This window comes from Octodon degus, unplaced genomic scaffold, assembly GCF_000260255.1.
Source record: "Octodon degus isolate 3935 unplaced genomic scaffold, OctDeg1.0 scaffold00040, whole genome shotgun sequence".
In the NCBI taxonomy this organism is placed as follows: domain Eukaryota; kingdom Metazoa; phylum Chordata; class Mammalia; order Rodentia; family Octodontidae; genus Octodon; species Octodon degus.
The window spans coordinates 16,979,475-16,995,276 of record NW_004524616.1 but is presented as its reverse complement, the minus strand read 5'-3'; the positions used below and the strand labels follow the sequence as shown (position 1 = coordinate 16,995,276).

At 35.3% G+C, this 15,802-nt stretch overlaps 1 pseudogene; it reads left to right on the top strand.

Annotated features, from left to right (window-relative positions):
- LOC105742178 overlaps positions 1–15,802 on the top strand; it is a 20,141-nt pseudogene that overhangs the window by 1,398 nt on the left and 2,941 nt on the right.

Genomic DNA, 15,802 nt, shown 5'->3' with positions numbered 1-15,802 from the left:
TCTTCAGAAACCATCAAGTCAAGAAGAGCATGGAGCAAAGTACTTCAAGTCCTGCAAGAAAGCAAATTTCAACCCAGACTGATATACCTTGCAAAACTCTCTTTCAAGTATAATGAAGTGAAATACTTCCATGACAAAGAACACCTTAAGAATTTCATGATGACAAAGCCAAACCTACACAGACTACTAAAAGATGTTCTAGAGAGGGAGCAAAATGACCACAACTCCATGAATGAGAATGGAAAGAACCCACCAAATAGGACAAACAACTAAACACAAGAGAATAAAAGGTATACAAAAGCAGTCTTTCAGTTATTCTTTTGTATACAGCAGCAAGATATTTTCATCAGCATACTCTATAAATGGACTTCTGCTGCACCCTATGGGTCATGATTCTGTCTGGGGTCTATAGGGTGGATATCAAGGAAATAGCAGTAGCTCAGTCCCACAAGTAACACCTAGACACCAGTTAAGTGTTATGGACATTATCTATTTCCATGACACGCTAGAACATTTTTGCAATATCCTGTCCCCAAACTGATAGAAGTCCTGGTCATTTATTTGTCATTCCAATATTTATCTTATGCTTTATTCTCAGTAATTCTTTACTATCATGAAAACTTTTTCTTAGTTCAATTGTTTTGAAATCTTTGATTTTTAATTAATTAGTATTTTCTGAATATTGCTTAATCTTAATTTTTGTTTTAAGATTTATACTGTGTATTTGACTTGCAATCTATTTAAAAGACATGGGATGATATTTTCTAATAGTAGTAGAAACTTTAAAAAGTATATTTCCATTTTCCATTGACTTCATATTACCTCTTCTCTATCTTTTATACATACACATACACATGAAAAGAAATGTGTATAACCCCACATAAAATTGATACTGTTTCATAGAAATCTTTAATGATCTTTTAAATGGGTTCATCTAATATATTTTACATAGTCCTGTGTATAACTATCATTTTGAGAGCTTTTTACTCTTCATCCAGGAATATATAGCAACTTCTCTTGCCTTTTGAATTATGCTTTTTGTTATTTCCTATATGCTGCATCTAGAGGTATTAGAATATTTCAAGTTTGTATAACTGGAAAATATTTTACTTTTAGTTTTCAAAGGTATGTTTGCTAAGTATAAAATTCAAAGAGGACAGATCTGGGTTTTTTTCCCCTTTCTTTCAGTCCTTTAATTAATCTAGTTTCTTATGCACTTGGTCTTTTTTTTTCTTTCTAATGTGGAATAAGATGCTATTTAATTTTGTTTTTCCATAGCTAATTTTTTAATGTATATGCTCTAATGATTTTTTTCTTTACAATAAATTTTGGACAATTTCATTTTTGTGTATCTGGGTATGATTTTATTCAAATTTCTTGTGCAAAAAGTTCATTTTTCTTGGAAATATGGTGTTATAAATTCAACTAAATTCAGAAATTTTAAATTTTTAAATATTCATTACGTACCTCTTTCTACTTTGAGAATACTAATTACATGAATATAAGTTTCTTGATTTTGACATACAGTGAACTATTATATGACCTGTAAATTTTTCTTCATTTTTATTGATATATTCATTTAAGTTTGTAAATAAGTCATTTACAATGTGCAATCTATTATTAATCTCATGCGATGTATTCATTTCAGAAATATTACTCTGAAAATAAAAAATTAATTAATTAAACATCAAAAAAGTGAAATGAAATGAAAGAAGCATCTGAAGATACACAAGGTAGGCAAGTGTATCAGGCTGTATGTAGGCTGTAATTGTGGAATAACAATATAAACACCCAAAACCTGGCTTAGTAAATAAGGTAATGTCACTAAAACAGGTCCTCTGGACACATCTGAGAGTAGGCAGAAACAAAGTGATGCATACATGATTGATCAGGGAAAGAAATGAGTAAAAGTGCTACCTGGACTCTGCCAGTAAATAAATGTATACAGGGCTGGGCCTGGGGGCACATGCCTGTGATCATAGCGCTAGGGGAGGCTGAGACAGGAGGATCAAAAATTCTAGCACAGCCTGGGCTTAATGAAAACCTGTGTCATAATTTAAAAAAAAAAAACGGTCTGGGGATAGAGCCAGCCAAATAGCTCAGTGAATTAAAGCTCCTGCTTATGCAGATGCAGGGCCCTGGGGGTTTGATCCTGTCAGGCAGGCCCTGCCCCCAGGGTGTTCTGAGACAGAGACTGAGACCGGGCATGGGCGTGGTGAAGTGCGTCTGTAATCCCAGCACTTGGGAGGCTGAAAACAGGAAGATTACTAGGAGTCAGACCTACATAGTGAGACCCTGTAGACTCTGTAAACCCTGTACTAAATACAAAAAAAAAGAAAAAAGAAAGGGGGGCTGGGCATATACGTCAGCACAAAGTGAAAGAGACAGACAGAGAGAGAGAGAGAGAGAGAGAGAGAGAGAGAGAGAGAGAGAGAGAGAGAGATTAACAATAATTGGAAGAAACTAAGGAAGTAAAAAAAAATGTCTGCTGCAGTGGGGCTGCCCTTTCTTGCACTTTTTTTACCAGTACCACTGGCAGAAGCCTTCTTAGCTTCAGGTTTCTTCTCTTTAGTGTCTGACTTCTCAGTTTTTTCTCTTGCCATCCTGCAAGATGGGAAGGAGAAGTAAGTTTCCTAGTAGTGATCTTTGAACCTTGCAAGAGATTAAAAGATGCCAGAAAACAACAATAATGGGCAAAAAAGTTGTAATTGTAAAATTATTTTAATGTGATTTTAATGCAGTTTCTAGATATTTGTTTGTGATCAGGTTAATCAAAGTATTGTGGTTTTAATCTTGAATTTTGATCACCCTTTGAATATTTTACTTTTTGTACAGAAATGAAGCATTAAGAATTGTATATATGTAATTGTGGTCTTAATATAAATCTGAATAGACAAAGACATTATTTTTCACAGAAATGATACTTGGAGACTACAGTTTAAGGAAATGTATCATGTTATCAAGTTGACAAAGGGTGGCTTGTGGTGGATTAATTAATGGTCAATTTGTAGCACCCAGCTGAACTCCCAGCCTGGTGCAGTAACAGCAAATGGATGCATTTGCTCTCTGATCTTTGCTGCCATCATGAAAGGTTGTTCAGTGCCATGTGCCACTCTGCCTTAGAGCCAGCTGAGTATGGACTGAAACCTCCAGTAACTGTGAGCTAAATAAAATGTTCCTTCCTTCATTTTGAGTGTCAGGTATTTGTATTTGTTCCAGCAACAAGAGAAGAGTAACTGAGACACCATGAGTGTCACTTCATAGCTCCAACACAGACCCCTCAGCCTCCCAGCATGGATCATTAATCCTGCCAGCATAGACTTTCTAGTTTCCACCACTGATCTTTGGGCCTACCCAGTGCAGATCCTTGAAATAGACTTGCAGGAGATGTTGTGGACTCTAGAACTTCAACTAAACTTGTGTAGGACATTTCTGTGGGATTTAAGGCCCTCACATGGATTCTTTGTTCTCTAATGCATTGACAGAGCTCACATTTCTTTTCATTTAACTCTTTCTGTGAATATTCTAAGTTAATGTTATAAACTATGTGTCTTGTACTATATCAATTCCCATCTGAGCCCTGACTAGATTACTATATTTCTGAATTTGGTTATTAATTTTAGAGGTCTTTTGGTGGAATTTTTCAGATTGTCTATATAAAAGATCATATCATCTTCAAAAAACGATAATCTGAATTTTTCCTTTTGTATATTTATCCCTTTTATTTCTTTCTTTTGCTTGATTGCTCTGGCTAATCTTGCAAGCACTATGTTAAGCAGGAGTGGTGGTAGTGGATTTTTCTGTCTTGTACCTGAGGGAACACAGTTTTTCCTCATTTAGTATCTTGCCATTGGTTTTTCATCAATAGTTTTAATAAGATTGAAGTAAGGCCCTTCTGTATCTATTTTCTTCAGTTATTTTTATATGGTGATGGATTTTGAAAACAACTTGTGTGCTATATGATGTATTACACATATTGATTTGTGTATATTCAACCATCCTTTTGCCTCTGGACTAGAAACCTACTTGGTCATGGTGTGTGATCTTTCTGATGATTTGCTGCATTCTGTTTGCTAATATCATACCTAAGATTTTTGCATCCATGTTAATTAAGGAGAGTGGCCTGTAGTTTTCTCTTTTAGTTTGGTCTTTGGTTTTGAGATAAAAGTGATGCTATTTCCCAGGAACATGTTTGGAAGCACTCCTTCCCTTTTATTTCTTTAAACAATTTGAAGAGTATCAGTATTTTAAGCTCTTTGAAGCTCTTGTAAAATACAGTAGTGAGTCTGTAAGATCCTGGGCTTCTTAACTTAATAGTTATATCATATAATTTTTTAAGACATATCCTTTTTCCTCATTGCTAGTTGTGTTCCTGTTTCCTAGATCTTATATTCTATCCTCCCTTTCATTCAACTTGCTGCATATACTTTCAATAGAGTTTCCACTCTGCTGCATTTCTATTTGGAGCTGTTTCATTGCATCTATTTCTTGTATATGTTTAGTATTCATGGTTTCCATAATTTTCCTGAGCTCCTCTATTTGTGTTTGTGACTTCTTTGATACATTTTACTGTGATAGTGATTTCTTTTTGCACCTTTCAGGTTCTTTTTTATTATTATTAATTTTATTGAGAAACAAATAGCAATGAGACAGTTTCAAAACAGGTTAGTAGAACACTCACAATAATTAATACTTTGCATATTGTTATCTTCATAGTAATTATTCACAGTACAAGATGCAGATATGATATTCTGTCCAAACACTATTACTACAAATATTTCTTTTCATTGAAGTAACAGAAGGTAGCTGTAAATCTATCATAACTATTTTGTTTATACAGATACAAAATGGTCCTTCATTTATATCCCATATTTTAGTTTAGTTTTGTCAGAGATGGGTATTCCATTACCATTTAAATATTGTAGATTGGAGAATTCAGCAAAATACTCCAATATAGTCCAGTACACCATAACTAGTACTGGGTTGTCCTTAGGACTGGAAATGTCAGAAGTTGTTGACTTGAGCCTTTCACAGCTCAGCATATTAATATGGCTTTAGTTTTCATACCTTTTTTATATTTTTCTGCTGGATGGATAAGACCAAGATAAAGCAAGACCTATATAACAAGAAATGTAACATTTGTATCTGATAAGATCAGTCAAATCACCTCAGGATTTACCCAGAAAACCTCTACCACAGTTTGTAGATCCTTTGTCAGTGTTAGCCATGTGGATGAGTCATGGCCATTGCTTGAACAAGTTGCTGTCTGTGAAGGCCTAAGAGAATGTATTCTCTCCATGTGATGCTCCTTAGGCATACTCTACATTATCGATCACTTTCCTGTGTGGCCCTAAAATCTCCCAGATCAGAAAATTTGGGACACCACTGAGTTACAGGATTTATTTCTTGTGTGTGTGTGTTCTTTTTTTGCTTTGTTTCTGTTTTGTTTTGCAGAACCGGGGATTGAACTCAGCCTCTTATGCTTGCCAGGGAAGTGCTTATTCTACTGAGCCATCTCCCTAACCCTGAGTTACAGGATGTTACAGTACAGGTTCTCTCATGTCCTGAGTCCTCACTGACCTTGTGTGTCTAGGGCCAAAATGTTGGCTATCCTTGTAGCCACTCTTTTTATCTAATTTTTATTCTGCAAACTTAAATTGTTAACCCTCCAGAAGAGAAGCTTACTGATATTATTACCCTATAACATAGGCAGTTGAACTTAACCTCACTATCTGTCTGAATATCAAACATCTGAGACATAATATGGAACAGGTATTTTCCATCAAGTATTGATATGTTAAAATTTAAATCCCTACAGAATGTGAAGGAAAAAATAAAAAAAATTTAAAAATAGTAATAAACAATTACATATTTCTACATAGAAATTTAGAAATCTAACCATATACAGCATTGTAGCAGGACAGTTCTATGACATTTTTTCTTGTCTCTTGTTTTTATTTATTTATTTATTTTTCTTGTTTTCATTTATTACCCTTTTTTTAAACAAACATTTACTTGAGACAGTATAGCAGTAATTGATATGACATTAAAAGAAGTACACTTTTAGAAAACCAGAATTACAGGCATTTCAAGCATAGCCCTAGTATTATACATTGTTTTCTTCATTGCAGTTGCTTAGTTCACAGGTATTAGCTTATATAATTAGTCAGGGTAAGAATCCTACCAATTAACTACTAGTTTCAAAAATCTGCTGAAGATTCTCAGAATCATTGCTGTAATCATCTTGTGCATATAAATGTATGGTTCTGCCCCTGTCATGTTTCCTAGGTTTTCTCCCTGCCCTCCCTTCACTATTTAATTCTTAAGTTCTGGCTTTCTTTCAATTGTGGTATAACATTCTATTTTTATATTTTCTTTTGAGTTCTTACACTAGAGACACTACATGATATTTACACATGTGGGTCTGATTTAATTCATTAATGAGTATCTAGTCAAGTGGCGATATATAAGATATGAGAATATCTTCAGGACTTATATATGAAGGTTTTGAGTTTACCATTCATTTTTTATTTTTGTTTTTGTTTTGTTTTGTTTTGCTTTAATATTATTTTATTGATAAACAAATAGCAATGAGACAGTTTCAAAACTCATTAATAGGACAGTTTCAATAATTAATACATTGTACATTGTTATCTTCTTAGTGGTTATCCACAGTACAAGATGCAGATGGGATATGCTGTTCAAACACTATTAGTACAAATCTTTCTTCTCATTGAATTAAGTGAAAGTAACTGTATATCTATCCTAACTATTCTGCATATACAGATTCAAAATGGTCCTTCCTTTGTATCTCCTTTTTTTTGTTTAGTCCTGTCAGAGATGGATAGCCCATTGGCATCTAAATACTATAGATGCATTAATTCAGCAAAACAATCCGACACAGTCCAGCAGCCCACAATAGTACTGGCTTATCTGCATAAGTTGTTGACTTGAGCCTTTCACAGCTCAGCATATTAATATGGCTTTACTTTATATACTTAGTTTTTATACTTTTCAGCTGGATGGTTAAGACCAAGATAAAGCAAGACCTATATAACAAGAAATGTAAATTTTGTATCTGATAAGGTCAGTCAAGAACCCTCAGGATTTCTCCTGTAATCCTGTACTGCAGTTTGCATATCTTTTGTCAGTGTCAGCCATGTGGATGAGTCATGGCCATTACTTGACCATTTTCTCTCTGTGAAAGCCTGAGAGAATGTTTGCGCTCCATGTGACTCTCCTTAGGCACACTTTTTGTCATCAATGATGTTTCTCTATGGCCCCATAATCTCCTTAATCTGAAAATTTGAGACACAACTGCGTTACATGATGTTACAGTATAGGTTCTCTCATGTCCTGAGTCTTTGATGACCTTGAAAGGCTAAGTTCAAAATGTTGGCTGTCCTTATAGCCCTGCTATTTCTACAACTTTTGGTCTGCAAACTTAGGTTGTTAACCTTCCAGAAGAGAAGCTTATTATTACCCTACAACATATGCAGTTGGGTTTAACTTCACTATCTCTCTGAATATCAAACTTTTTAGGGATAACATGGAACAGGTACTTTATGTTAAACTTTAAGTCCCTACAGAATATGGAGATAAAAATTTAAAAAATGAAAAATATGTAAAGAATATGAATAAACAATTACATATTTTTGCACAGATATTTACAAATCTAACCATATACAGCATTGTAGCAGGACAGTTCTGTGATTTTTTTTTCTTGTGACTTTTTTCATTTATTACCCATTAAAAAAAAACCTACACTTAAGAGACAGTATGATAATAATTGGTATGTCATGACAAGAAGTACATATTTAGAAGACCAGAATGACAGGCATTCCAAGCGTAACCCTTCTCTTACACATTGCTATCTTCAGTGCAATTGCTTCATTCAAAGGTATCAGCTTGCAGAGTTAGTCAGGTTGAGAATCCCAACAATTAACTTCTAGTTTCAAAAACCTTCTAATGTTTCTCAGGATCATTTCCTTATTCATCTTGTGTGTATACATGTATGGCTTTGCTCCTCTCATGTTTCCTAGCTTTTCTCCTCCTCTTCTCCTCGTTGTCCAAACCTCAAGTTCTTGCTTTCCTTTTAATTGTTATACCTTTCTATATTTATTTCTTCTTTTGAGTTTTTATACTAGGGAGACTATATGATATTTACAAATATGGGCCTGGTATGTTTCATTTATGAGTATATCTTCAAGCTGTATCCACTTAAATATAAATGCTTCAAGTTTATCATTCTGTATAGCTTCTTTGTATAAAAATACCACATCTTTTTCAACCATTCCTCAGGTGATGGAAATCTTGTTGAGTCCAAGATTTGGCTACCACAAATTGTGCTGCTATAAACAGAGGTGCACATATATCACTATGATAAGATGTTTTCAGTTCCCCCAGGAAAATTCCCAGTAGGGGAATAGCTGGCCTGAATGGGATTTCCAGTCATGGTTTTTTTAAGGAATCTCCATACTGATTTCCATAATGGTTGCACCAGTCTACATTTGAACCAGCAGTGGAGAAGGGTTCCTTTGTCCCCACAGCCTCTCCAACATTTGTTGTTGGGTGATTTCTTTATGATAGCTATTCTCTGTGGGGTGAGATGGTACCTCAGTGTTGTTTTATTTTGCATTTCATGGATGGCTAGTGATATGGAGCATTTATTCATATATTTATTTGCTTCTATAATTTTGTCCACTAAGAAATGTGTATTCATCTCTGATGCCCATTTCTGAATTTGGTCTTTAAATTTTGGAGCCCTAATTTTTTTTTATTTCTTTATGAATTCTAGAGAGCAGACCTTTGTCTGAGTGCTTATTAGTTAAGAATTTTTTAGCAATTTGTGAGTTGTCTTTTCATTTTGTTGGTAATTTCTTTTAATGTGTAGAAACTTCTGAATGAGAGGAGGTGCCAGTTGTTAATTCTTTCAATTATTACCCATGCAGTTTGATTTTTGTTCATGAATTCTTTGCGTACCCCTATGTCTTCTAGAGTTCCTCATACTTTCTCTTCCAGGACATTTAGTGTTTCTATTTTAATGTTTAGGTCTTTAATCCATTTTGATTTTAGCTTAGTGCATGGTGATAGACCTGGGAGAAGTTTTAGTTCTTGGCAGTAGAGAGCCTGTTTTTCCAGCACCCTTTGTTAAAGAGGCTATCTTTCTTCCAGTAAGCATTTTTGGCCCCTTTGTTGAAGATAAGCTGGCTGAGTGTGTTTGCAGTGGATTCTGCATCTTCTAATCCATTCTATTGATTCTCATGTCTGTTTTTTGCCAATACCATGCTGATTTTATCACAATTGTTTTGTAGTATAATTTCAAGTCAGGAATTATGATGCCTCCTGCCTTGCCTTTGTTACCCAGGACTGCATTTGCTATTCTAGGTCTTTTCTGGTTCCAAATAAATTTTAGGAATGATATTACTAGGTCTGTGAGGTATGTTGGTGATATTTTGATAGGGATTGCATTACATCTGTGCAACAATTTTGTCATGAGCATGGTCATCTTCACAATGTTGGGTCTTCCTATCCAGTATCAGGGAATATCTTTCCATTTTCTGAAAACCTCCATGATCTCTCTTTTTGAGTGCTGTATTTATCATTGAAAAGATCTTTGACTTCTTAGTTATATTAATTCCTAAGTACTTCATTTTCTGCAGTGCTATTGTAAAAGGTATTGTTTCTCTAATTTCCCTCTCAGTGTGTTTGTTATCTGTGTAAAGGAATGCTGTTGACCTTTGGGTATTGACTTTGTATCCTGCTATGCTACTGAATTTGTGTATTAATTCTAGTAGCTTCTTGGTGGAGTTTTTTGTGTCTTCCAAGTAAAGTATCACGTCATCTACAAATAATGATTGTTTAACTTCTATTTTACCTATTCTCATTCATTTTATCTCTCTTTTCTAATGGCTCTAGCTAATAATTCCAGAACTATATTGAATATGAGTGCTGGTAGAGAGCATCCTTATCTTGTAGCAGATCTCTGAGTTCAGGATTTCTCCATTTAGAATTATGTTAGCCATTGGGTTGTCATGCATGGCTTCTATCAGATTGAAGTAGAGACCATCTACTCCAATTTTCTGTAGGACTTTGAACATGAATGAGTGTTGGACTTTGTCAAAACCCTTTTCTGCATCAATTATGATAATCATGTGGTTTTTGGACTTGACTCTATTGATATAGTATATTACATTTATAGATGTATGTATACTGAAGCATCCTTTCATTCCTGGGATTAATCCTACTTGGTCAGGGGGTATAATCTTCTTGATGATTTGTTGTATACTATTTGCTAGGAATTTATTGAGAATTTTTGCATCTATGTTCATGAGGGAGATTGGCCTGTAGTTCTCTTTTTTTATTGTGTCTTTCCCTGGTTTGGGGATCAGTATAATACTTGCCTCCAGGATCGGTTTTGAGAGGATTGCTTCCTTTTCAATTTCATTGAAGAGTTTGAAGAGAATAGGGATTATGTCTTCCATAAATTTCTTGTAGAATTTAGCTGTGAATCAAGCAGGACCTAGATTTTTGTTTGTCGGTATGTTTTTTATTACATTTCATATTTCATTGGCTGTTATTGGGTTATTGAGAGTTCTTATATCTTCTTGATTCAGTTTTGGTAATTTGTATCTTTCTAGGGATTTGTCCATTTCTTCTTGTCTTCTATTCTGTGAGAGTAAAGATTCTCGAACTAGCTATCGATAAACTTCTGAATTTCCACTAGGTCTGTGGTAATTACACCCTTTTCATTCCTTATTACTTGTACTTGAATTTTTTTTCCTCTTTTTGATGAGGTTCACTAGGGGATTATAAATTTTATTTAACCTTTCAAAGAACCAGCTTTTTGATTTGTCAATTCTTTCAATTGTTTTCTTCATCTCGATTGAATTAATTTCTGTTCTAATCTTTATGATTTCTTCCAATCTTTGGACTTTGGGTTTGGTTTGCTCTTCCATTTCTAGATGATGCAGGTGCAACATTGGGGTGTTTATTTGTTCACATTCTGTTTTCCTAATGTGTGAGTTCACAGGTATAAATTACCCTTTAAGAACTGCTTTCATCACATTCCATATGTTCTGATAAATTGTGGTTGAATTTTCATTGAATTGTAGATATTGCTGAATTTCTTGTTTAATTTCATCTGTGTCCCATTGTTTAGTGAGGAGGTTGTTGTTTAATTTCCATGTATTTATGGGGTTCTTCTGGTTTCATTTGTCATTTATTTCCAGTCTTTTTGCACTGGGGTCAGATAATATGCATGGAATAATTTCCATTTTCTTGCATATATTTAAGCATGACCTATGTACTAGTATGTGATCTATTTTAGAAAATGTTACAAAATGAGCTATGGTTGGGTCAAACATTCTGTGTATATTCACCAAGTCAATTTGTTCTAAGCACTGGTTCAGTTCTGTTACTTATTTTCTAAGTTTTTGTCTGTGTGACCTATCTTTTTGGCTAAGGGGGTGTTAAGGTCTCCTGTTAAGATTGTTGTATTGGATATCAGATTTTTAGCATCCATTAAGGTTTGTCTTATATAGTTGGGTGCTCCCATGTCTGGTACATACATATTTATTAGTGTTACTTCTTCCTCTTGAATTTTTCCCCTAAGCAGTATATATTGGCCTTCTTTATTTCGTTTTATCATTCTTGGTTTGAAGTTGAGACTGTATGAGAACAGTATTTCTACCCGTGCCTTTTTCTGAGGTTCTGGTGTGTGTAGTATTGTTTCCCATCCTTTGACTTTCAGTGTATGATTTTTTTACGAGTTTAATGTGTTTCTTAAGACAGAATATTGTTGGATTTTGCTTCCTAATCCACCGTGCCAGTCTATTTCTTTTAATTGGTGAATTGAGTCCATTTACATTGATGGTTAAATTGACATGTATTGACACAATTGATATGTTATTTATCTGCTGTTGTTTACTCCTTTTTCTCCTGTGTTTAATTATTTGCCCTAGTTGGTGGGTTCCTTCCATTCTCATTCATGAAGTTCTGATCATTTTTGTCCCTCTCTGGAACATCTTTCAGTAGTCTGTATAGTGTTGGTGTTGTCGCCATGAAATTCTTTTGTTGTTCTTTGTCATGGAAGTATTTCACTTTTCCATCAAACCTGAAAGAGAGTTTTGCAGGGGATAGTAGTCTGGGCTGGAATTTGCTTTCATAGAAGACTTGAAGTACTCTGCTTCATGCTCTTCTTGACTTCATGGTTTGTGAAGTTGGAGTTATTCTAATGGGTTTTCCTTTAAATGTGATCTGTTTCTTTTCTCTAGCAGATTTTAGTACACTGTTCTTTTGCTGAATTTCTTGATTATTATATGTCTGAGTGTGATTTTAGCTGAGTTGATGTTATTTGGAGTTCTACATACTTCGATTGCCTGAATGTCAGATTGTTTATTCATATTTGGGAGGTTTTCTCTATTACTTCTGCCCATATTCTTTTTATATCATTTGATCTCATTGATGCCTATTAGTCTTATGTTGTTTATTTTTGCATTATTTGGTAGATGTTGAATTATTATTTCCTGAATCCTAATTGTTTTTAAGAGATCTTTTCTTACCTTTTTACTAGCTGCAATGGTATCTTCAGGATCTGAAAGTGTATCTTCATTTTCATTCAGACAGTTTTGCCAACTTTTGAGTTTTTATTCTCTTTAATATCTTTTTGAAACTGCTTCATGCATTCTATTTCTTTTCTACATTTCTCATTCAAGGTTTCCATGTTTTTTTTTTTTTTTTTTTTTTTACAAAAGAGTCAAAGTTTTATTTAGACACCAAAAAACAATGATAAAATTTTCCACATTTCAACCAGCTAGACACAAAATGATTGTAAGTTGGAAAAGAAGATCAGACTGATCTGATGATCAGTCACCAAAATTCACAGGAGAATCTTAAATGGTAGCAAGCACATGTCTTCTCATCTTGCATGGTAGAGTACCACAGTTCCAAAGTTTCTGATGATCTCACCTACGTAAAGCTGGATGCATGAAACAACCTAGATCTTGTTACTTTAGGCTTCAATGTTAAAGTTTTCTTGAAAGATTTTCTTTCTGAAGCAGCTCCCCTGCCCAGATGCTGAGGGTTCTTGCCCCTTTCTCCCACCTAGCTAGAAACAGCTGAGTATCTCAAAATGGCTAGTGAGATTCCAAAATTTAGTCAAGGGAACTGTGACACAGGCTGCATACCTTGTAGGTGTGGCATTAAAACTGTCATGGAATCCCTGGAAGATGATGACACTGAAAAACCAGTGCAGAAAACTCATGGAACAGGGAAGTGGAACCAGAGTTCTTTGTCAGTAACAGGCCTTTTCTGGGCTTCAGTCTAGAATAAGGGGATTTTTTTGTGTGTGTGCTTCAAATTGGGGATTTGTCCCTTTGACTTTAGCCTCCCTCATATGAGTTTTAGTAGTGTTATTTCTCCCCATTTCTCACATACATTCAGAACTTCTTCTGCCACTTCTAATGAAAACATTGGAAATACCAGACATGGAAATGATGACATTCTGGGTAATAGAGGTGCTGGTGTTGGACTGGATCAGCCCTTTTTTAATGGCTGCCTTAAGGAAAGCTGACCAGTGGTACATTTCATAGCAGTCAACTTCTCCCCCAAAAAAGAAGAGACCAGAATTTTCATCTTCTAAATCTCATCTTCATCCATTTTCTTCTTTTTCTCTTTTTTCTTTCATCTCTATTTTCATTTTTTTTTGTTTGCAGGAGCAAGTAATGACAAGTCTTCCCTTTCACCTGGTGTTAAATCTGAAACATCTTGACTCTTGAGCTCACCTTCCTCCTCCAAGTTTTCTTTCAGGTCTGCATCTCTATCTCCATCAGTTTCCTCCAAGATTGCATCTGTGTCTCAGTCCCTGGGATCTCAGGAGCAGAGGCCATCTTATCTGACTTCTATCTCTTCACCTTTGTTGGTGGGTGACTCTCAGGCACTGTCCATTACAGCCAGGATTGGAGCAAGGAGGAGAGCACAGTGCTCTCAGCCTGAGCTACCAGAACACCACCCCAACCCCTTCTCCATCTTTTTTAAATTCACTTCTATTTTTAAAATCTTCTCTTTAGAAGCACTTAGTAATTCTTTCACTATAGTTATCATTTTTTTTTACTTTGGAGGTTATTTCTGATCTGATTTTCTCTATACAGTTATTTCTTTACTTCAGGCACTATTTTTTCAGAGATTTCAGGTGTGTGACTTCCAATTTCTTCTTTGCTAGTGTCTCCTGTGTTTGTTTTGGGTGGGCTCAGGGACTGAGAATGCATTTTTCTCCTTCTCTTTGTCTTTTTATATTTCAGAGAAAGCTCTTTATTTTACTTTCTGTGATTTTTTGGTAAAAGTTTGATAGCTATATCAGTAAGACTGGAGCTTCTCTGTATAGAGTTAGGTATCTCTTCTGTGTCAAAGATTCTTATTTTGTATGTTTCCCAAGGATCAATAGGGAGTGAGATATTGATTTCTGCTTGGCACTGACCTCTGACCTTTGGTGTAGAGCTTTGGTGCAGTTATCACCTAACACTTTCCTACATTATTATCCAAGAGAGATCATGTGGTTAAGGCAGATATAGTTTTCTATTTATAGTACCACAATTAGCAACACTAGTAATGGGTAGTGAGATTTAGCAATTCACAAACTTTTGTGACTAATAGGTTTGTATTTCAAACCATAAGAGTAAACATCATGACTGTATAGCTAAGCTGATAGTAAACTGGGAATTTGTTTTTAAATTAGTTCCCCTAAGTTTCACCTGATCATCTTCCCTTGAGATACCTGAAGTCTTCTAGCAGACTAGAATACCCCAGTTACCTGTTTCCACCGAGAGAGAGAGAGAGAGAGAGAGAGAGAGAGAGAGAGAGAGAGAGAGAGAATGCTTTCATAGATCTGGGTCTTAACAGTGTGCTTCAGATTACTGGGTCCAGATCTACCAAGTTCAAATTAGTCTAGTTGGGCCTGGCTTGAGTCTAGCTGCTGTGCTCAGCTTCTTCATAGTGCAGCCTCTGGAAGTGAATCTGCTGTGCTCCACTAGCTAGATGTTCTGCTTCTGGTTTTGCTGGCTGGGTCTTGGCCCTATCCTCTCTGCTGGGAGTTCTGCCACAGGGTTCCACACCAGGCCTCTCTGCTGCAGGTTCTGGCCCTCAGTCCTACATGCTAGGCCTCTGTACCCCAGTCTTTTTTCCACAGCTTTTAAACCAGAGGTTTTATAAATACTAAATAATTACTTTTATAAGAACCTTGCCTTTAGTAATCTATGTATATATTTTAAAGTTCTACAAAATTAAATTTAAAGACTTTTTTCCTTCTAATTGGTTAGAAATTGGGGCCAGCCAAATAGCTCAGTGGATTAAAGCACCTGCAAGCAGGCACAGGGACCAGGGGTTCAATCCCCAGGCCTGCTATGCTAGTCCCAGCCCCAGCATGTTGAGATAGCGATTGAGACTGGGCATGGTGGCACATAACTGTTATCCCAGCTCTTGTGAGGTTGTAAACAGGCAGATCACTATGAGTCTGATCTAGTAGTGAGACCCTGAACATCTTGTAGACCCGTCCCAAAAAAATAGAATAAAATAAATAATTTGTTAGAAATAACATAACATTATTAACAGTAAAATTGAGATAATATAAACATACTTTCCTGAGTTTACTAATTATATTGCACTGGACTATTTGAAACATAGTTCAAACATAGTTTCTTAGAAACAAGCAGCATGGGGGCCTGGGAGATGGCTCAGCAGAATAAGCACTTGCCTGGCCTGAGTTCAATCTCTGGTTCCGAAAAAAAAAAAAAAAAAAAAAAAAAAA